General features: G+C 40.6%; 1 protein-coding gene and 1 long non-coding RNA gene across 4 annotated transcripts in view; one reads left to right on the top strand and one right to left on the bottom strand.

Moving 5' to 3' along the window:
* LOC144930221 (uncharacterized) overlaps window positions 1–23,169 on the bottom strand; it is a 453,637-nt gene that overhangs the window by 230,252 nt on the left and 200,216 nt on the right. The gene's annotated exons all lie outside the window — the stretch shown is intronic.
* Window positions 11,737–23,169, top strand: part of LOC144930222 (uncharacterized) — a 264,343-nt gene continuing 252,910 nt past the window's right edge. The window contains exon 1 of the long non-coding RNA XR_013635368.1: window positions 11,737–12,405. This is a non-coding gene — a long non-coding RNA (uncharacterized LOC144930222). The remainder of the gene's footprint in view (window positions 12,406–23,169) is intronic.

Here is a 23,169-nt window from a genome sequence, read left to right as displayed (position 1 = left end):
GCTCCTCAAGTTTGTTCACCTGACATTTTAGGAGCTCTGCAGGAGGGGCAATATGAAGCTGTGTGGGGAGCATACCTCAGCAAGAGGGAGAAAAGGAGCTTAAGCACTTTCTGGGAAAGAAGTGGCTGCCATCCCTGAAGGAAAGGAACCTTCTTCTTTCTGAAGCTCAAGAGCCTAGACGGTAGGTGCCTTCACTAGCTGTGTAGACACTGAGTTGTTCAGAAGTGGAGCTTAGGAGCCCTGTATGGGAGCCACCTCTTCCTGCTGTTCAGCCTGAGAGGGGGTGGCACCCCCTTTTGCTACTGCCAGCCTCTTTCCTTCCCAGTTTAGCAGCTGGGCACTACATTGGATGATTGTCTACATCAGTGATACTCAGACCTCAGAGGTTCAGAAGCCAAATTAGCAATCAACATTACCCAAAAGAGCCACAGTCGTGTGAATTCATTATTTACTATTTGCATATATTTATAAAATTCTCACCGCAAAATGACTGACCAAGGATTATTATTTTATCAACTACAGTTGATTAATAACATAGTAAAGGCATCCTGATGGTTAATAATTAATTAAATCACACCGTTTAACACTATGCGCTGCAAAGAGCTGCAGGAGACACATTAACAAGCCACTGGCAACTCTCAAGCCTCAGTCAGAGTACCACCAGCTGCACAATCAACTTTCCCACTTAACGCTGCTGAATTCAATGCCGCTTGTCTGAATAAGGAGCGTGTCTGAGGGATTGCCTCATCATTTAGATGCAAAGTGATGCACTAACCAGTGGGGGCTTTGACTGTGGGAGACCGATTTGAACTCGATGTCATAGGTCACTGGACAGAGTGGTAATCCTGTTGGACTAAAAAATGGGATGTCGTAGGCTCCTACTGGAGCCAGGAAATCCTGTCCAATTGGCTTGTGCAGCTGGAACGATCCCAGACACTGGGAATAGGTGTCTTATTTAAAAGGCAAGATGATACTAAGATCTCTGTCACAAAAGTCTTGTGGGAGCAAGGCCCTAGGACACAAACTGAAAAACCTTCCTAAACTCTTTCTGATCTGCCCAGTCAGAAGTTCCCACAGCAGCCACCTTGGAATTGTTGGCATAGCAAGATTTTGCAACTTGGACTTCTGTCTTACCGAACCTGGTGATGCACAAGTGATACCATTGCTGGGTGACACGGCTCCAATACTATGGTGATGACCGCCATATAAAAACTTAGATGGGATAGACTAGACCATTCTCCGTGACTGTTTCTGGGAGTTAGTGCATCCTGGATATAAATTCATGTACATTGGTACACTGTGGTGCAGGGCAATTTTTAGAGAACTGGAATAGCATTTAATAATTAACAAATAGCCTTTATTCCATTAGAATTAATTCAAGCCAAATTTCATGGAAATGTGCAGGCCACATATTACTCCCTCACTGCAGGGGTATTTGAGAGATGTACTTTATTTCCTAGCATGTGTGCAAGGGGCTTAATCCCATTTGGCTGTTTGTAGCCTCTGCTCCCACGGGGCAGCTGCACTCAAACGGAGACTCCACCCCAGCGGAGGTCCGGCGCTGCTAGCAGCTTCAGTCTCCCTTAGGGTAGCGAAGCTTTAAAATGCCTCATTGCATTGCTCGGGTGCCTTAGCGTCACCCCCTTCCTAAATCGCCCTGCCCCTTTATGAGCTGTACTGGCTGGCAGCAGCAGCTCCCCACTGCCCTGATGGAGTGGGGACAAGGAGATGGGCAGCTTTCCTCAATGCCCTCTCCCGCCCAAACCCTTTTTTCATTGGAGTTAGCACACTTCACAACTAATCCAGGCCCGGTATCCATCACATCCTGCCCAATCAAGTGAAACACAGAAGCCCAAATCAGCCTGAAACTGAGGAGCTAATGAATTCTCTCTAGGATTTCATTTTGCTTAGACTGAGCTCTGTCTGTTTTCTGATATTACTCCTCCAAGTGCTAGCTCATTCTGGAATGGATTGTGTTACTTGTGTTAACCACAGGGCTGCTCATGCTGTAAATTAAAGATCCCTTTCTGTAGCTCTGCAGCTTGTGCTCTTTATGTCATAAATCTCTCCAGCTGTGTTGTTAATATACCAAGCACTTGGCAAATGCTGTATCTAGAATCATATTCCACAGCTATAGCTGTGTCCATAGCTAACTTGCTGTCACAGCTTGTGTCTATAATCCTGTATGCTCTTTTACAGCTAGCCCAGGATTGTCAAATGCCTGATTGCCTAACATAGTCTTTCCTCTGCCTGGCACTACAACAAACAGCTAAGCACTTTTTTTTTTTTTTTTTTTACTTTTGGTCTGCACCATCTACACACTTTTTGTTCCTGCTTTCTGGCCACTATATCTCCTGCAGTCCCTGGCATCTGTAATATTGGACCATAGCTACTAGTTGATTTATGTATATTGTGCCACTATCCTGTACTCCTGTTTGTCCTCATACAATATATTAGCCCCAGATTCACAGGAGCTGCCCCAATTCTTTTTTCACTTCAGAGGGAGGGCTGTGACCAGTGCTTCCACCTTGAGCAGTGAAATAACTTTCTTGTTATTGGCAGTAAAGCTGGAGGCTTGATTACTTCCCTCTCAGCACTGAAGTCTTATCTCTTCTGGTGTTGCACCATTATCATTGCCTTTTTGATTTCCGTCAGTTCTTTTGGTGCCTGGAGAGATGAATGAAATCAGTGAGAACAGCCCTGTTAGACAGAGTAGTAGAGACTCTGTGCTTAACTTTTATTCAACAGGAATGTGGTCATGTTACAGCAGGAAGCTCTTTCAGCATACAGCAATATAACGTTGAGGTCACAAGTAAGCAACTCGTTTAGGACTTCAACTCTTCTACAAAGATAGCAGCACTGAATCCTTCAATTCAATCCAATCCTTCATGGTCATATCGGATATCACTATTACACATGCAAGTTTAATGCTTGCACAGAGACCACAGAGCAGGCTTGTACTTCTGACAAGGCACCCGTTTCTTATGGGCAATAGAATTTCCTTACAGGCTGGGTATGTTTCTTTGTGGGCTTTGGGGTAATAGCTCTTGGAGCATTTAAACTGTGTTGTGTTTTAACCCCTTCAAATTCCCCCGAGATTCCGGTAAAGATGAAGCTGGCTAAGATCACATGTTGTCAAGCCTGGTCATAGCACGTAACATATCTTAACAGAGAGATTGTTTCATGGGCACCTCCCCTTCACAATCAGCCAGAGTAGCTTTCCTCTCATCACTACTATGTGGGCTACCTCCCAGCCTAGTCAGAGTCAAGTAACATCCTTGTGGCAACTAAGGCACTTGCTTACAAGGAAAGGGGGTTTTTCAATGTCTTTAGTGGGAGCTGTGTTTTGCTGTTTTTTAAGAAGGAAGTAGCCTGGGTTTACTTTGCTCTGAATTTCATCACCCCCTTCCACAGGCACATCCACTGTGTGTCTCTCTCTCCCCTGGAAGCCAGGAGAAGAGCCAGCATCAAGTGACAAGGCAGCTCTCCAAGAGCCACTTCATATAAACTGGTTAGACAGCAAGCAGGAGCCACAGGGAGACCAACATAGTGCAGTTTAAAAAAAGGAAGCACTATAAAGGTTAAGGGAGGCCTGTTTTTATCCATAGGCTAATTTAGCTTTCAATTTTATCCTGTATTTGGAAAAGCAAGAGGAAAGGGGGTGGGAAGGATTCCTCAACCACTGCCAGGTGTGGTTACCATGGAAACATACCTGTTGCAAGGGGTCAACAGAAAAGCATCTACAGCCAGAATTTTTTCCTCATGATTTCCTTATTTTCAATCATAGATAAGAGCCGAAGTGGTGGGGTTGTGATATGTCATTGTGTGAAAAACCAAAGAGAGGTGGTACATTCGTTAACTGTTGCTAGTCAAACCACAGCTAAACAGAACCCATCACATGTGAAGGATCATGTGAGTTAAAGGACAAGGGGTAGGGAAACGTGCCCTTGCCCTATACCTCGTAAACAGCCTCTCTGAAAACCCTTCAGCAGAAATTAGAGTGGTGTAGACAAATAATTGTCTAAAGTACTCCATTCTCCTCAGCATTAGTCACAGGCCTAAAATCAATGAACTCTCCACAGTGCTGTTGAGATATTCAGCCAAACACTCATTGATGGTATTGCAAAGTATGGCTCTTCAGAAAGATAATGAGTTAGGGTTGGGATGATCACCAATTAGTGAAAAATTATTTGTTGACTTAAAAAAGGTTATTGATTTATTTTTTTCTGCTGCAGAATTGAGGCTCCCTGATCTCCCTGTCTGTTGCAGTGATAAGTAACCTACCACTTATATAGATGATATGATGCTAATGGTCTAGGGAAAGATTTTAAGTTAATTTCTGCAAGTCCATCTCTCTTTTCCATCTGTGCTCAGTGAGACTTGAGAATTCCTTCCCTTTCTCCCCATTAGCAATTGATTCCAAATTTAATTCCTGAAGGGGAGGAGAAAGTAATCCTGCAGTCTCAGTCAGAGAACAAATGTTAATTCAATAACCATGTGAATTTAATTATTGCCTGGAAGGTGATGGAGTGGGCCACCCCAGCCCAGCAGCGATAAAATGTTCTTTGCAAAAAGGCTTTATTCCCAGTTTTAAGTGTTCATTCATATAAACAAACCCACAGAGAGCATATTAACAGCTCACTACACATGCACCATCTTTTACATCAAAGAAAAGGGCCCCTTCAGACTACTGCCCAGCACTCTCGCTATTGAATTTGGAGCGCTTCCTGCTCAGACAGACATTCTCCCTTTCTGACTGCCAAGGAGCCATTTTTTAAAGAATTCCCCATTCTAACTGTGAGCATCTGCTTGGGTTGAATGAGTCAATCACTAGCCCTGCCTATCTACTCCACCCCTCCCCAGAGGCAGGCAATTAACTCTTCCTCTGCTGTGGCTCAGACAGGGCACCATAGAACAGAATGTCAGAAGCCCGGTGGAGTGCAGGGCTGTTCTGGAACCATTTCCCAGAGGGATGAAGTTATTCACATGGCTGATAGAAGGCCCTTAAGGATTCTTCATCTTTGCAGATACAAATTGTTTCTGTAGCTTTAGATGCAGCAAGACAAATACTTTCTGCCACAAACAGAATCTCAGCATTGCACTATTTGCTTCCTAAATGATCACTGGGCTGGCAATGCTTAAAAATGTTTGAACTGACAGATGCTAGAATGGGAGGGAGTGAATGCTCAGACTACCCTGAGGCAATAGAAAGCATGAGGATGCATAAATAACAGGATACACATTTATATTGAGACTGTGACAATATTATTACATAAATCATAAATTATATGTGCCCTTACCTGCTCTGCCAAAGACTTCCTGCCTGACTCTGGGCAAGTCACTTAGCCTCTCTCTGCAGCTCATGAAAAAAAAAAATACCAGAGGCCAAAAAGGACTCCAAAGACTGGTGAAAAAAGTTATGATAGGCATGGAAAGTTTTATGAGGCAAGTGAAAAGATTATTGTTACTTGTCTCTTGTGAGCAGGGACATTACAAAAGTATGCCAAATATAGAGTATAAAAAGAATATAAATCCTGTCCTATTTGCCTTCTAATAAGCCAAGAACAAGGGGACTGCTAATTAAATTAAAGGTAACAGATTTAGCACTGATGAAAGGAAATACTTTTTTAAAATGAATGAACTGTGGAAATCCCTGCTGCAGGATTAGAGAGGCCAGTTACTTAGCAGGATTTAGATATTTATATAGAGAATGAGAACATCTTGCATCTTCTTCTAAAACATTTGGTTGTGGCCACTGCTCAAGATAAAACACTGGAATTAGTTGGACCATAGGTCTGATCGATATACAAATTCTTATATTCCTACATAAAATGAGAAACTTGGGTAATGTGAATTTCACAAGAGGTTATTGCTTTTCTCCTGAGAAATAATTCCAAGTCTTTAATATGATAATACAATCAAGAGCAAGAGTCTGGTGATACTGAGCGTACAATGTTGTTTAAAAGACCCATCCTACTTTAGACAACTGCTCAATCTTACAGCAGGCAGCCATAGTCACTGTTGTAAATCATATAGTTGCAAATCATATCAACAGCAGGGTGGAAGTGGCAGTGTGGGTAGAACAGGTACTTTCCAGAAAGACAAGGAGTCGTTGTAATTAGAGTTTTAACTTAAGAATACGGATGGAGAGAAAATCAAGGTATTTAATCAACCATATGCTTTATTGAGTGTTAAAAAATCTTTTGACATAATCATATGCAAAAGAAGGATGTCAATCCCATGCTAATTACTTAGTGGTTTAATAACTGGTTTAACAAGAAACCTCAGCAGCAGTTAGAAGGTTTGCACTTTAAACAGAGCATCTGAGTCAGACAAAGAGTTTGGGGAAGGAAAATATGAATCTGTATGAACACTATCATGCTGTGTTTGAGTCAGATGAACAGGACCTGAACTTTACAGGCCAAAGTCAGAACTTGGCAAAAGCAGATTCAACTCTCCTGACAGCCAGCTTTCCCAGTGCTGGATCTGGTTGCATGAGTTCAAATCTGAAAGCCTAGCACAATGAGTTTGTAGTGTCTAGGAATTGGGTAGTATCCCTTTAAATAGTTTGGGACCTTTCTATGACCCATAAGACCCTCAATGCCAACTGGCAAAGGATTCACTGTTCTAGAACAACAACTCCTATCAGGCTTGATAAACTCACTACATCTAACACACTGCTTTCACAGTATTTATCCATAAAGAATGTCATGCGAGATCTTAAATGACATCCAGGATCACACTGGTCATTTATATCATTGTGAAATATATGTACTAACACTGCGTAAGGAGTTATGTCTACATGCTGGAAAACATGTTTTTAAAGTCTGAATCAAGGCACGGCTGATGAAAAAGTTTCTGCCAAAAGATGTATATTCCCATCTACCTCGGTTTACATGTAAATTGAACATTGTAAGCAAACATAACGGTCATCCTGACTCTTGAGAAACAATGAATTTTGGGGGATATACGGGAAAGTAAGGAGACACCCCTTTATCCTTCACCGAGAAAGCATAAGAACAGAACTTTTGCATGCACAAAAGGAGGGATCCCAGCTGCGCTGGTTGAAGATGCTGGGTGATTGCTTTAGGTGAGATAAATTGCTTTAGACAAGGATGTAGCCTGATAAAGTTAAGTTTAATCTCTAGAAGGCGTGTTATGATTTTCTTTTCTATGTAACCATTTCTGTATCCATTTTCCTTACTCACTCTTTCTGAATTCATAGCTTTGGATAATAAATTTGATTGATTTCACAATAAATACATCTCCGTGCTGTGATGTTATGAAGGAGCTGATCCTGAGTGGTAACAGTCAGGCTGTGTATAATATTCCCTTGTGGACCTGGTAATTTCTGGACAGTGGACAGTGGACACAGGGCTGGACCCTACAGGGAACACTCCGAGGACTTAGGGGTTGGCATGTCCCTATCACTAGTTTGCACAGAGAGAGAGAGAGAGCAAGGTCTCTGGAGACTTCAAAGGCACTGCTTGGCCAGAGACTGTTGGCTTCAGGGAGCTGAACTATAGCAGACACAGACAAGACTGCTTCACACTAGGGGCAGATAGTGGTGAGGTGCCTCACAACCCTGGGACTGTCCCAGCGGTCTCCCTGTGTTTTATTATGGAAGCCACCAGGGCCATGCTAGAGTAGCAGTTTATAGATGTAACTAGGCCTTATATGTTTATTTCTTCATGTGTAAAGAGCAAAGACAGACCTTAAAACTTCATGGAGCAAGCTATCTCCCGGGTGTGGTCTGTTCCTGACACCTGCTTTCCTTCCCTGAAGAGTGAGCTCTACCAGGTTAGCATTATAACATAATTCATCTCAGTGCCCCATGCTGCAAATATTTAGTCAGGTTCCAGATTTGACAAAGTTTGTGGCTGAAACCCAGCCTTTTCCCTACACAACACTGGATTTGGCTTTCAGTAATATTGCTCTTGATTCATTCCCCCCAGTTGTATGGAGTATTAGCAGGTAGCGTGTGCTGAAGTAAGGATAGGTCTAAAAAATAGGGATAAAGTACAAAGACTGGAAAGACCTTGAGTGGTTATAAAATTTGAAGGCAAAGAGATTTTCACCATAGAAGACAGCCCGCAGACTCATGGCAGATTAATCAATGCTATTGTCCAGTTTCTGGCTTCTCAGTAGGTCTCCAACCAATTTTCTCCTCAGACATTCTCCTGCACTAGATTGCAACTGTACAAGAAAGAAAATGTGTCCCTCTTGTCTTTCCATTGTAGGGAGATATTGAAAAGTTACCACATTAAATAATAATAGTAAGGAGAAGAGGGAGGTGTGAAACCATCCAATATTCATGCGGGTGGTGGTTATGACGATGTGCATTCCTGTAATCTGTAAACAGAGGCAGAGGTACTTAGTTGTATTACTGTAGCTAGAGGTTATGGCTCCAAGCTACTTTCCCTCTTATGCTATATATAGTTTTGTTTTACCTCTCTTTCTGATTCTCTCTTTCTCTCTCTCTCTCTCTTCTCATTTAGGATTTATTTCTAGAACTGAATTACACCATACAAAGCATTAAAGATAACACTGGGGTCTCAGATGTAATTCCCAGAATTGCAACATACCTTACTCAATTGCATGTACATCCAAAGGTGTATAGGCAAGGGATAATTCTAATTTTTGTGTATCGAAGCACACGGGGAACGAGTCTTGTGCTTTTTCATATCTTGTCTTTAGTAGCATTACTGAAGTGCAACCACAACTGGGTGGAGCTGTTACAGCAGTGGGAAGGAGAGAGATTTGGCAGGAGAGACTAGTATTCATGTTCCCCAGGAGCATAAGGATTTCAATATGCAATCTCTTTCTGCATTGCAAAGAGTCTACAGCAAGCGCTTTCTTTATGATGAAAACTTTCTATCAGAGATTAGCATGACAGAGAAATAGAGCCCAATTCTGCTGAGTGTCTCCCTCAAGACGCTGAGTTGAGGGCAATCAGCGCCTTACCAAAAAAAAAAGAAAGGAAAAAAAAAGCCCCTTTGCAGTGTTACCAATTCATGATTTTATCATTAGTCTCACAATGCTTGGTGCTTTCTTCTGATTCCAGCAGCTGAGGCTTTAAGAGATTGCATGAGAATCTCAGCTTTCATAAAGACAAAGATTTTAGCCCTCCTGGTTGTATAGAAAAAGCTCCAAGATACAAAGCAAGCATGCCCTAAAGGCTCAGAAACAAGAGGGCAAATGCCCTGCACAATTAAAAAGAATAATCTCATGATTTTTAAGCCAATCTCAAAGGAGAGGATGGGTGAGACAGTGAATCGCATCTGACAGACCTTAGTCTTGTCACTTAGTGCACTACTGGAAGTTACAGATACTATGGTGATAAGGGCAGAATAAGAATAGGAGAGAGAGTAGAATCTCATGATTTTCTGTGCCCTAACTCATGATATCTGAATGTCTGAGAATGGCAATCCAGCTTCGCGATGCAGTTAGTATTGCAGCTCCCATGCAGGTGTTGCACTCTCAACAGAAGGGAGAGCTGGGAGGAATACACAGGCACAAATGCTCAATGAGCTGAATGGAACATTAGTGCAATAAGGCTGAGTCACTTGCAGTTAGATCCCCAGGTCAAAACCGTCTAATCTGTACAAGGCTCTTCTGAAGTGCAATTTGCCCTGAACCTCCCAGGAATTCTCTGAAGGCTTTCTGCTCAATAGCGTAGCCAACAAAGGGTAAAGGTCTTGCAATCATGTTGACAGTGCTATTTGTCCTTATATCCTCACTACTCTCTACATTTCCTGTGTGGTATGAGTCATATTTCCTCTCAGAGTGGCATCTGCAGCATGGAAGCCACATAAAACAACTCCCCCAATGGTCAAGTTTGGACTGTTTGGGTCATTTTTACCTTTGTCTAGGAACAACACTCAATTAAATATTGCTTTAAGGTGTTTTAAAATTTAAATGTCACTCTACTCTATATAAACAAACACCAATGCCAAAAACATGGCCTCATTCTTCCATGCACAAAGATTTTCCAAACCCCCTCCACCCTCCCCCATGTAAATTGAAAGAAATGTCTACGCGGGCAATTTTAGCTAATGAACATTTCACCTTTTTAAATCAGTAATTTTAAAGTTGCATGAACACATGCAAAGTTCATGTTAATGTTATCTTACAATGGAATATCTTTCTTTCTCACCCCCTCACAAAGCTCAAGAAACTGGTGAAGAAATTTTGTTCAAACTTTCCAGAAAAAAGTTAAATAAGAGCTGAAACAAGGCATAAAATATTTTAGCCCCAAAGAACTTTTCAGGGAGTTGTGATCAGGAGAAAATGGAGTTAGCATAACAATTTCAATACAACTTTTTATTGGAGGCACCAACAAGCTCCTGCTGTAACTAAGGCAAAATACAACATAAAAATAAATCCAGTATCACCAACAGCACACAAACCCCAGACAATCAGGGAAAAAATGGAAATGCTCCACTCCCCACACCCCTCCATCACAACTCTTCCCCCTGTCACAAACCTACAGTATAATTTAAATTCTAATCCCCTTGGAATGTCTATATCCTCTACCTTATAAAAAGCAGATGAACTCTGACCATAATGAATTAAATTAATCTAAATTACATACTAGGCTTTCATGTGAAGCCAGTGCAGTCATTTCCAGATTCCAGCATTTAATAACTAGAACATTGACGTTTCCCTCTCAGAATCAATCGCTTTGCACAAGAAAGAGCAATGGCCACCCATTTTTAAGAGATTTTAGTTGCACTCTGAAACATGGAAAAATCATTTAGAAGAGATAGTTGCAGCAAAGGTGGCCATTTATATTCGTAGATTTCACGTATCACATAAACCACCTTACACCAAGCTCTTAATTTTAGGACATGAGCAAATAATATGGATAAGCTTCCTCCTCATTTATCACATTGCTAAACATATATCACACCTTTAACCACGTTTAAAGCAGATGAAGCACATCCTATGTACTATTTTAAACTGCATAATCTTCCGTTCTGTCTCCTTTGCTATTTTGTTAGTGAAGTCTAAAAGCCTTAAACAAGGATGGCTATTAAAAATGCAGATTTAATTCATATTACCCTGAGAGAATGAGAAGCAGAATTTGGATATGATAGTTCCAGTGATAAGGAGTAGGCTTTGAAACTAAGGGACATTGTCAAGGGCTTTTGAATGAACAGGGTTATGTGGGATTAATCTTGGGCTTTTTTTCACATCACTGTTTCTCTTTTTAGCTGTTTTTTCCTTTAAGAAAGTATCGGGTTTGAGCCAACTTCCACTGACTTCAATGGAGAAGGATCAGGCTCATGTTTCACAAGTTTTCAAATAAAACCAGATGATCCCACAGCCAGAAATCCCTTTCCTTATCTAATGCAGCCTCCGAACCTGCTACTGCTGCCTCGGCTTCCCCTCTTTGGGCTTCCAATAACTGCAACCAGGCTCTCATATGAGAGAAATAACACCCCTTCTGGTTTGTGAAAACAACAGTGCAGTGAAAATGTCAATTTAAATCAAAACAATGTTTTCTGAGACTCTACATTTTTTCAGTCCCATGCTGGGCTCAGCTGTTCCTTCCCAACCCTACTGCCTGGTGTTTTCTCAAGCCTCTTTCTTACGGTTTCTGACCCTCATTGCAGGTAACACCAATCAGCCCTTTTCTTTTGTCTGATGTAGAGAGCTATTTCTCTTCTCTTCTCCCCTCCCAGGCCCCTCCTCCCCTCAGCTCAGCTGAGCACTCCCTTTATCTGTGTCAAAGCCCATGGGGGGGGGGTACAAACAAAGCACAGATGGACTAGGCTGAGCTCAGCTCTCTTAAAAGGGCCAATCCATCCTGTGACACCTTAGGACCTCAGTTGGTGCCTTCTCTTCAATCTCTCCCCACCCCTCTTCTCTCTTTTAAGTTCTGCATGTTACCCAAAAGAGGCTTGAGAGGATTCTTGGAAGGGAATTCAGATTTTCTAAATTTCCATATTATCCTGTTTTGTTATTGGTTGGGTTAAACCTTGTTAAAACTGGTAAGTGTAGCAGCCACCCTTCATTTGGGATAATTGTAAGAAATATTAAAGGCCTCAACCCAAAACATAGGCACATGTCATTGGCCAAAATAGAGGTACATGTCAGTCTGCTCAGGAATTTGAATCATGTGAAAGGAAAGTTTTTGCTGGGTATTGTCTGATGGAGGTATGTGGAGAGAGAGCAGCAAAAAACCCACCACAGAAGCAAGGAAAAAAACGCAGTAGACACAGCCTGAACAAACACTGAATGTGTCATCCTGAGAAAAGTCTACATAGAGTGCTTTTGGGCTAGGGCTGCCGACAGTCCTTTATTACAAGAGACGTCCCTTATTTTTTCATCTCTGTACAACAAGATCTGGAGTTGCTGCATGCTACAAAAAGCAGCACGAAATATCCATGGCGAATGTAGGTGAGTACTGTTTATAATTATTATTAATAATAATAATAAATTATTATGATAATATTGGTAGGAGTGGTGGGATGGAGGTGCTAAGAAAACAGTCCCTTATTTTTGAAATACAATGTTGGCAACCCTGTTTTGGGTCTACTGCTGACTGAAAGAGGCTTGGAGGCATGAGCAAAAAAATTGTTTCCTGTTTGATTCCTGGAGGGTTCTGGGGAGCAGGACTTTGTGCAGTCTTTGTAAATATACAGAACTGCACCAGAGATACTTGACTCCATCATCAATTTCTCCTCTTAACAGAAACAACCTGCAGGGCCCAAACTTTGCTAGCTGCTCAGATGAAAAGAAGTGGCAGTAATATTGGGATTTTACAGTGTTTGGAGGAGGATTTAACTCATTTTGAAAGGAAAAGGTGCACATCAAATTCTCCCTGCTGCCATAGAGCCTGATCAAAAGCACATTGAAGTTGATAGAAAGACTCTTGTTAACCTCACCTTCATGTTGAGGGCTTAGCCTCACTCCTAAAGAAAGTGGAGGTCTGAGTCAGACAGAACCACTCATCAGAGTTCCATATTAGGAAGCCCTAGTCTTCCCTATATTTAGTGAGATAAGTCTTTTAAATCTTGGCTGTTTTTTTAAAATCCCATATGAAGTTTGCAATTATATTTTCTAGGTTAATTATAACTTTCTGTTTCAAGGTTACTATACTCTGTTGATTGACAGCAACGTAGATAGGGTATTGTTTTAAGATTTTGTACAGTACCCCGATGCAATGGCAACAAGAACCTAATACAGCTACATATTTTAAGGTCCAGAACAGGGAGAGAATTTTGTTCAAGACAAGTATCGTACCTACCCTCTTTTCCTCTTGCCAAAAATCATTCATACAATCCCATCCCCCCAATAGGTCCTCTGACACCACTCCATTATATCTGATGCTATCTTCAGAGTCTAAAACAAAGATTTCTTGACATGATTAAAACAATCTTGTGATGCCTTTCTTTTTTTTTTTCTTTTTTCTTTTTTTCTTTTTGGAGTGGGAGGAGGTGCCCCATGATTTCTGAGGCTAGCAACACTATTATCTCCACAGCTGGAGACGGAACAGTGGACAGGGTGGGCCAGTGTTCTGAGGCGGCAACAAGCGTTCTCTCTCTCGGCTGCGTAGCTGGCTACTTCTTGCTCCCATGCTCAAGGTCTAACTGACTGCTATATACGAGATTGGGAACGAATTTTACCCCAGATCAAATTGGCAGTGACCTAGCGGGAGGCAGAGAGGAAGGGTTTTTTCCTTCCTCTACAGCATGTGGGTCCAGGTCACTTCCTGGGATAATTTGAGTATATTTCACTTAATCAGTTTCCTGCCACTTGAGGGGCATTGTGCACTGTTGCTCCTCAGTCCCTCCTGTTCTCTGTCTCTGGCACATAATAGTTTAGTCTTCTATGGGCTGCAATATTTTGATGCAGTTTTGGTCATTGGATTTAGCGTGCAGGTGGTGTTGGGGCTCTGTGATATACAGGCAGTCAGATTGGATGATCTGGTTTTCCCCCCAAAGGGAAAACAGGACACCCCCAGGCTGTCCTGAGCCCTCCCATGCAGAGCCGGGCTGAGGTCCTCCTCCTCCGCAGGGCCGGCCCCAGCCCCCCCGCCACCTCCACATTTATCCATCCTCAAGATACATGTGTAGGGCAGAAAAGTAAATATCTCCTGATGCAGAAGAAGAAACTGAGACAGAGATAGACTTGCTTAAGACCACAGAGGGAATCAATGTTATAGACAAGGTTAGGGTATAGGAGTTGTTAGCTCACAGTTCTGCACTCTGACTACTAGGTGTCCCTGCCTTCTTTCTAGCATCAGGGGCAGATTTAAGGATAAAATCTACTCAGTAAATAATTGGAAGGCTCAACAATAGAGCCAGGCTGGGGTTTTGGAAGATTATCTATCATAAAATGCCTGATGCAGAAGACAGTGTAGATCCTGGGCTGAGTTTAGCCCCATTTGTACATCTGTTGTGGGTAAGTATGATAAGCTTGCTTGACAGACAAGATAACAGACAATAGGCAGCCATCAGCTAGCAACGACAGTAATAAAAGAACATAGAGCATTTAGAAATATTCTTTTCATTTATGTTTTTCCAGTGCAATATGAAAAATGAGGCTAAGTGCCAATTCTAAATTGCAAATGGTACTCCATCAACCCAGAGGGAATGAATAAGAGGGCTGGATGGAAAATATGGGTGTGGACCAATATGATCATTCATATAATATGAATAATTTGCTCCAATTATAAAGATATCCATTTAGTGGTTAATATTACAGGAATAAATTTTACACCGCTCTTCCAAAATACAGCAATGATAAACAGTTGAGGGGATTTTAGTAAACTATTATTCAATATTTTTATTAACAATTATTTTGTAACATTTAAAATTGTACCTTTAAGTTTTAAGCATATACCACTAGTGATCACATGAACATATCGTCTAATACAGGAACAAACGTAGGCTGACACATTAGTAGCGTATATGAGGCTGTATGGTATAGTGACTAGAGAAAGGACCTGGGAGTTAAGACTTGTGAGTTCTTATCCTGACCTGCCACTAATTTGCGGTGTAACAGATTGTTTAAAGTATATAGATTCATTACACCTGTGCAAGTCTCTGACCATCAATGTACCCATCTGTAAAATGGGTGTAATGCCACTTACTTACTTTTCACGTACATTTTGCAGTTAAATAAATTAATGTTTATAAAATGCTTTGAGACACTTAACTGAACAGCAGCACACAAGCACTAAGTATTATTACTTGTAAGAGCCATGTGTTTTCGATACACTCTCATTCCTTTCATAGGAACATTTTACTAAAACAGCAGCTTTGAAAGTAAGTGGATAATAGCCTTACATACATGATAAAAAGTGTTGAGAGACCAGTTTTTATTCTAGGTTATATTATTTCCTGGTTTCCAAACCCAATCTGAATTTGCTGTCAGGGTCATGTTCAGTTTTAGAACCCCCCTGCTCAGCTTTACTGGAGAAAAGTTGGAAGTCACCAGTCATTTCTTTTCCTGCCAAACTTGTCAGCAGCCCAAAATCAACATGTTGCAGCTGGTTGGCAGTACCACGCAACATGCCTTATAGTAAGGGAAATGATAGCAACGGCCTAGCTGATGAGAGATGGTGATAGGGTGAGGATGATGAATAATTAGTCTGATAGAACAGATGTAGAGGGAGGCTTGTGGTTTGGTTTGGACGCCCACCCTTTGCATGGAAAAATGATGCATGCAGCTGGTATATCAAAGGATACAGATTCAATCCAGATTAAGGTTTCTTGCAGCAAACTCTCATTCTCATGTTTAAACCTATGTCACTGCCAAATTTTATGAGGAAAATCCAGTGTTTTGGGGATTTAATACTGTCAGTTATTAGCATTCTGTGCTAATAGCATTAGCATATACCAAAGTTCCCACTGCTAGTTAGTGGGAGAAAGTCAGATTTCACAGCTATGATATGACCAAAAGGCAAGATTTCACAGCTGTGAAGTCAGAGCTATGAAATATAACTTTTTATACAGACAAGCTTTATTGCATTTTATAATCCTTAGCCCATATATGGAATTTTTCATCCACAGATCTCAGGGTGCTTTACCAAGGAGGGTATCATTATTCCTATTTTACAGATGGAGGAAACTGAGCAGTGGAGAGGCAAATTTGTTCCTTGTAATTAATTTCTATTACTAGAAGGGATAAAGGTCTTGGATTCTTTTCTGTCAGTTTATAGGATAGCTTTATAAAAGTTATAGGTCATCTTCTAAGATCAGACAATTCACCTCCCTGTCAGGATAGGATTTATACTTTCCATTAGTTTATTAGTGTTTTATCAAGTCTGGTTGAATAACTGAAGCAAAAGGTCTTTCACAACTTCCCTTGGAGACTATTTTACCGGAACATGCTATACATCTACAGAGATCCCATGTATCTTGCATAGTAACGGCCACATTCTCGCATAGTCCTCTTGCAAAGGAATCCAGTGCTTTCCTTTGTAAAGGCCCCACGTTGTTTAGAGAGATCTGCCCACATGCTAATACTCCTTTCCTGTAGAAACTTTCACTTCCCTCCTGAATCTCTTTTTAGAGACATGTGATGACTCCTGCACCCCTCCTCTAGGCTCTAATTGTGCTAAGAGCTCTGGGTGTGATTCTCCTGCTTGTGCAAGTATAAATAGCAGTGTAACCATGGCAACATGAGGAAAAGGAAGGGCATGGCTGAGCTGTGCCGAGTACATACTCACTGGTTGCAGGTGGGTTTGTATTTGGCATGGCTAAGCCATTCCTCCACTGCTGCCACCCATGCTACCATGGCTACATTACTATTTATACTCATACTAGCTCTCATTGAGTTAGCATGACTATTTGTATACGAGCAAGGGAATCACACCCCTCACTCAGTGTAGATAGAGCCATAGAAACCACTAATGTGCTCCAACACCCCTTGAAGAGACCTGTGTAGTGCTCTAGTCTTAGTAGATGTGCCTAAAGATGGCAACCAGGTTCTATCAAAGGTATTTCTTTGGCCCCCCCCCATTACATTGAATCTGAGCACCACGCCATCTTGAATGTATTTATCCTCACAACATCCTTCTGAGGTGGGGAAATACTATTGTTCCCATTTTACCCAGCGGGAAGTAAGGCACTGAGAAACTAAGGCCCAGATCCTCAAAGGCATTTCGGCAGCCAGCACCTATTGATTTCAATGGGAGCTAGGCACCTAACTATCTTTGAGGATCTGGGCCCAAGCGACTTGCCCAATGTCCCCCAGGAAGTATGAAGCAGGGTAGGGAACTGAACTTAGGTCTCCCAGGTCCCATGCAAGCTCCCTAACCACTGGACCATCCTTCCCTCTCTGAGGTTGGTCCCCATGGTGCGAGGCACTGTACAAACATTACACATGACAATTCCTGCCACAAAGAGTTTAGCAGCTTTCCTGTGAAATTCTTGTTGTATGTTCTCCCATTTGCCTAGAAGGCAACATATCCATTCCTGCTCTGCACATCCTACAGGAATCTCTCCCTTCAGTCTGCAGAGATTTCTTATTCCAGCCATTTATCTACAATCAACCTAATTCGTTAATAATGGTAGTGATTAATAGCTTTTTCTTTCCAGTGTTCAGGGGCTGGAAAATGTTAGACAGTATTTGTGTTGCTATACATCAATTTTAGACTTTTTTTTTAAGGCAAGAGAACATAGTGAGAAAGGTCTCCTTGGAGGTGACACAATGTATAAAGTGCTGAACTGTTATGCAGTCTCCATTTTCTACTCATTTCTATTGCCATGCTGGGACAGTTATGCTACAATAGTCTAGATACACAGCCTGCTGACTGCTTATCTGTGATAGACAAATAGCTGTCATAATCAAAGTTGAGATCTGAGGAGTAAAAAGCAACTGGAGATGGCTGGAGGGGCCTGAGGTATTGTTAAATACTCACAGGAGAGCAATTAGAATGGTCAGCTTTTTCTGAGCGGTTTGGGACACTGGCTGTGCCTTTGTGTGTTTGTTCACTGTCCAGCAGTGTGGAGATTGAATCCTGATTGAAGCCGTAATATAAGAGGTGAACAATACTACTATTAATCAGGCTAACAGACCAAGACTATTTCATTATCCTATTCACTCTCACAAAGCCCGATGATTGTCCATTTCTAGATAAAGACAGAGTGGTGAGGAGCTGCTGATTGTTCTGATTTTTTAATTCCATCTGAAATCAGGTGTTTAAAAAGATGTACAATGAATACTGTGGGCCCAATCACCTGCAAGCCCCACTTCCAAGGAGCATCCCCTGGTGCAGCTCACCCCCCACCCTAACAACCTGGGGGAAGATTGGAGGTGGAAGGATGTACCAGGAAGGGAGGGGTGGGGATGGCTAGGGTGTTTCTATTCCACTGCTGCAAAAAGTCCCATAATATGTTTGGGCAGCCCCCCAAAGGCCACAGATTAAGAGAAATGCAAGCCTTTTCCCCTAGGTCCCCTGCATTCTGTACCTGTACAGGGCCCAGTTTTATTCTCAGCTAGATCAGTGTGCATCTGGATTAACTCCATTCTATTGACTTTAGAGGAGTTACTATGGATTTACACAGCTGTAATCAAGGACAGGACTTGGCCCTGGGTTTATAAACAAATAGGAATGCATTACAATAGCCATGGATAAAATCCAGCCCTACCATTTACCTCTGATGTCAAATCTGTGATTAAATTTTCAGTGGCTATGAATATTTATAACAGGCTATCAGCATGTTTTTGACTACATGCCTAAAACAGATTGTTATGTAATCTGCATTTTTAAGGTGATTTCTCACTTGCAGAACAGGGTCAGAAACATTCCTGGATGCTACATTCAGAGACGAGTTAAGCAGTTCTGAAATATATCAGTGAGCACCGACAGCATGCTCCTGAATTATTAGTGCTTTTCAGGCGAAGAAGTACAAGATATAAATTGTTAATTATGCCAAATCAAACCTGTAGAGAATGTGACTTGACCATATAAAGGTATCATTATGGTCGTTATTATGTTCTTTAAAACGTAAGATAGAGAAAGGAATAAACAGGGAAATCATAGATAAAACTGAAGAGAAGTGGTTGTTAGAATCCTTTTTAATCCCCTCCTGTTTGTCTTGCTACAAAGTTATAAATGTTAATTCTAGTGTGGGGGATACCAAAGCCTCTAATTGTCACTGTCACCTTTTCTTCCTCCAACATCAATGAAAATTATCAGTTTGGATGGGGATGCATCACCATGAAGAATGTCAGTGTAACCTATCCCACTTTGAGTTATACTGGAAGGATAAAACCCAGTGAAACTCAGATTAAATGCAGACATTAAATGCAGATGGTAACATGAAAAGACTGAGGATTTGTCCCAGCCATTCAACGGTCAGTGTTGTTTCACTCTAATAGAACTGAAAGTAGGATCTGGTCCACAAAATACACTTTAACATATCATAATCTACATTTACCATAGGCTTCATTAGTTGGTGTATGAGGTTTGTGCCAATGTGCCCACCTCCCTGCTATTTTGGAGCAATAGACATATCAAGCAACAATTGAATAAAATAATATCTATTGAATTATTTATATGAACACAGTATTGAAATAGATTCTAGTTAGCACAGAAGGTTAATGCAGTATCATTTCATCTTTAGAATCCAGGGTTCAAAGCATATTTAAATCAGGTGTGAAAGATGAGTGGGTTTAATCTAGTCCTCTTTAGTATTTTGTCCTCATTGCAACATTAAACATGTTGATTCGCACAGTTAACTCAAAGCAGCCCAGGTCTTGAATAGTAACAGAAGGAGTTGCAGGTCAGGTTAAAGTAAGAGCTGGTCAAAAAAATGTCCACCAGAGAAAGCCTTTTAATCAAAATCAAAACTTTTCACAAGATCATATTGATTTTGATTAAGTTTCCTTCAAGTTTTTTCCCCCCAAGCATTTCTGTTTTAACCTTATGGGTACAGAACATTTGGATTTTTCATTTAGAAATAACTTTTCAATTCAAAATGTATTTTATATTATATTATTTTGCAAGTTATAATATAGTATAAAATAGTCAAAAATGAAATGAAACATTTTGATTTGGAATTGAAAAGTTTTGAAACGTCAGAATTTCCCATGAAACGGAAATTTTGAGTTTCAAGCAGCTGTAGTGAATATACATGGGCAAATCTCTAAGGAGAAGCTTCCTGGGTACATGCTTATCCCTAATACATAAAGCAAATGGTTGGCTTCATTTTGTGCATAAAACATTTCTTAAATCTTTTTTTATTCTTCGATTGGTTATTACAATCTTCCCTTTAGTTAGCAGAAAAGGGAAGTCATAAAAGCTCATATTTGGCTCTTGATAAAAGGTGGTCAAATTTTTTCATGTGGAAACTTTTCCTGGGAGAAAATACAGTTTCATCTAAACCAAACATTTTCACAGAAAAATATCAATCCTGATGAGAAATTCTGGCTCCCCACATGCAGTTTTGAAATGAAATTGTTTTGAATTCACATTTCTGAAGGAGATGAAAATTTTCATTTAAGATCCGTTCAAAACTTCCCTTGGGAAAACTGAACAAAGATTTTTTTCCACTCAAAATTTCTCATGGGAAATTTTTTGGTTTTTCAGCCAACTCTTCTTTTAAATTGGGAAAATAAAAGTGTGATAACTCCTAAACGCAACACACACATATGTTTCAGGTGGCCACCTTAATTAGATTTTGCCATTCAGTGTGATATATATAAATGTGGGATGGCCCATGTGTAATATAGGCCTGGTCTGCAGGCCATTAAATCAATATAAAGACTCCCATTGACTTAAATGGGCTTTGGATCAGAACCACAAATATATTACATTTGGTATCCAACTTTCTCTTTTTTTTTTTCTGATAAGTAGTGCATATGAAAGGACTGTCTTGTTAAAGCAACACTTGTGGTCTCATATGACCCTAGTCTACATTATTGTTTAAGAAATACTTCTCATCCTACTTAAAGTGGACTCTGTGTTCCCGCAACATTACAGTGGAAAAATCTACTTTGGCATATTTCTATGGAGATAAATATAAAACGGTTTTGTGATGTTTTAAATATATTAACTATACTAATTCCAAGGGAAAACCATGTAGTGCAAGTCATTTTTTAAGCAAATATACACGGACATATTTTTAATTTGGCATATGATAACAAGGATTATAATGTAGCCCTGTATTCCTAGCAACATTTTTCTTCTTTCATTGCAAATGAAGTAACCCTAATGCCTCTGAAGTCACATAAATATATTCAAAATAGGCATGTACCAAATGGCTGTGTAATTTCATGGTAATTAAGAGGATAAAACTGTGCTTCAACATATGTTACGAATTCTTTTCCTTGTCACTTTTTGTTTGCAATTAGAAGGACCAACATAGTGTATTTTTTTAAAAATAACTACTGGAAGTATAGGGAATGGATCTAAATAGTATACCCATCCAACTATATCAAACTGTATCCTCCACCACCACCCTCCAAGTCATGACATGCTCCTCTTTGCCCCTGAGAACAAGGATCCTTCAACTCCACACGACTGCTCTCGGGACTAAATTCAGCCCTGGAGTGAACAGGTGCAAGTGCATTTATCTTAATGGAGTTGTGCCCACTTATGCTCTAAGGGCGGAATTTGGCTGACTGATGCAACTATCAACAGGCTGGAAAGGAGATTTTCCAGTGGGGACATCTTCAGGTCGTGAAAGATCTATTTGCTCTGGATATAAATGTGCTCCACCCCCATAATTTTTTAGCCAAATGCAAAGCTAGATTTTGGTTGTCTTAAAAACCATCCAAGTACTCGGATAGGTAACAGCCATGTCAAGGGACAGCCTCAAACTGACAGTCTTAGCTGCCAGTTTCACAAAGTCAGTCACTAGCTTGTACCTCCTTCCTCCCAAAAAAACTTTTGGGCTGATACAAACTCAAGATACTGTATCACGACATACTGTTCCACTTTCATCTGCTTTCTGTATTAGATATCTCACACCACAGTTATTCTTCAACTACATAGGCCTGCAGTAAGTCTACATGGATCCTAAGGATTACATCTATTCCAGGTTTGCAGACTTGGTCTGTTTTATACTGGGATAATTGTAGGTTGCTAACAAGATACAGAATGTGACAGAGTTATTTGGACATAGCTTGAATGAGAAATGGTCAGAGATAAGATGCCCTCAAGTGGGGCAAGTGTAAATAAGAATCAGACTCAGGGTCATCATAACACATCACATCATCATAGTAGCATAACACACAAGTCTCCCCTTCCTGGATTACATTTACCAGCTATGGTAACCACTTTAGTGCCCCTCTATCACATTCCAGCGCATCTGAGACTCTCACTTGGATTTTGCCCACCTAATTTGACTCAATTTCAGCTCTCCCCATCTCTGACACACAGTTACTGTTAACTTTCTTATGTTTTCATGATTTTTAAAATTCAGAGCTGATGATATGCTGTTAGGGTGCTTTTATCATTTTGGGCTAATCAAATCCCCAATTTCTAATAAGGAAAAATCTATTTAAAATATCCTGTTCAATACTATTTCATATTTTGGATGAGATGTAAAATGACAAGACACTCAAAAGATGATGTGTTCAGAAGCCAAAACTAAACCTAGTCCTACAAGGCACTGAGCACCTTTATTCCCACTGATGTTCCAATGCTTGACACTTAGAAATCCTGACATATAATTAGCAGTCCAGGAATTTTCAGGTATAGGGATGGAATTGTTTCACTGATATGTTCCTACATGGCAGTGCTGAGCATTGTATCTTCTCACAGATTAGTTGTGGGTCCAAAAAAGCTTCCAGTTCTAGAAGGAAGTTGATTTAGAGAAAATTGTACTAAATATTTAATAGTAGTGCTTCCCTAAGAGTGGATCAAATTTAATTCTAAAATCATTTGCTTAAAGAAAAAGGTCCAGACCTCCCAATTCTTCCTCATTTTACTACTTAGGTTATGCTTGGCAGTGAATGGTTGTACTTTGCAGACTTAGCTTTCACAGCAAGGGTCATAAACATAGCAAGCACACAGCTTGTTGTATTTCTACTAGAAAAACGCTACTCGCCTTTCCAACACTCAGCCAATCATAATGTGATGAAAGTACCATTTCTAGTCTTTGCCAATAGCAAAAAGCTTCTGACAAGTTCTCTGCCCAATCTCACTTTCTTTTGGGAAGCTTCTGTCAAGTTTAAAAGAAATGAAACCTAGCCCCATGCAGA

Source organism: Lepidochelys kempii, chromosome 2 (assembly GCF_965140285.1).
Source record: "Lepidochelys kempii isolate rLepKem1 chromosome 2, rLepKem1.hap1, whole genome shotgun sequence".
Lineage (NCBI taxonomy): Eukaryota > Metazoa > Chordata > Testudines > Cheloniidae > Lepidochelys > Lepidochelys kempii.
This window is presented reverse-complemented; position numbering and strand designations above follow the sequence as displayed.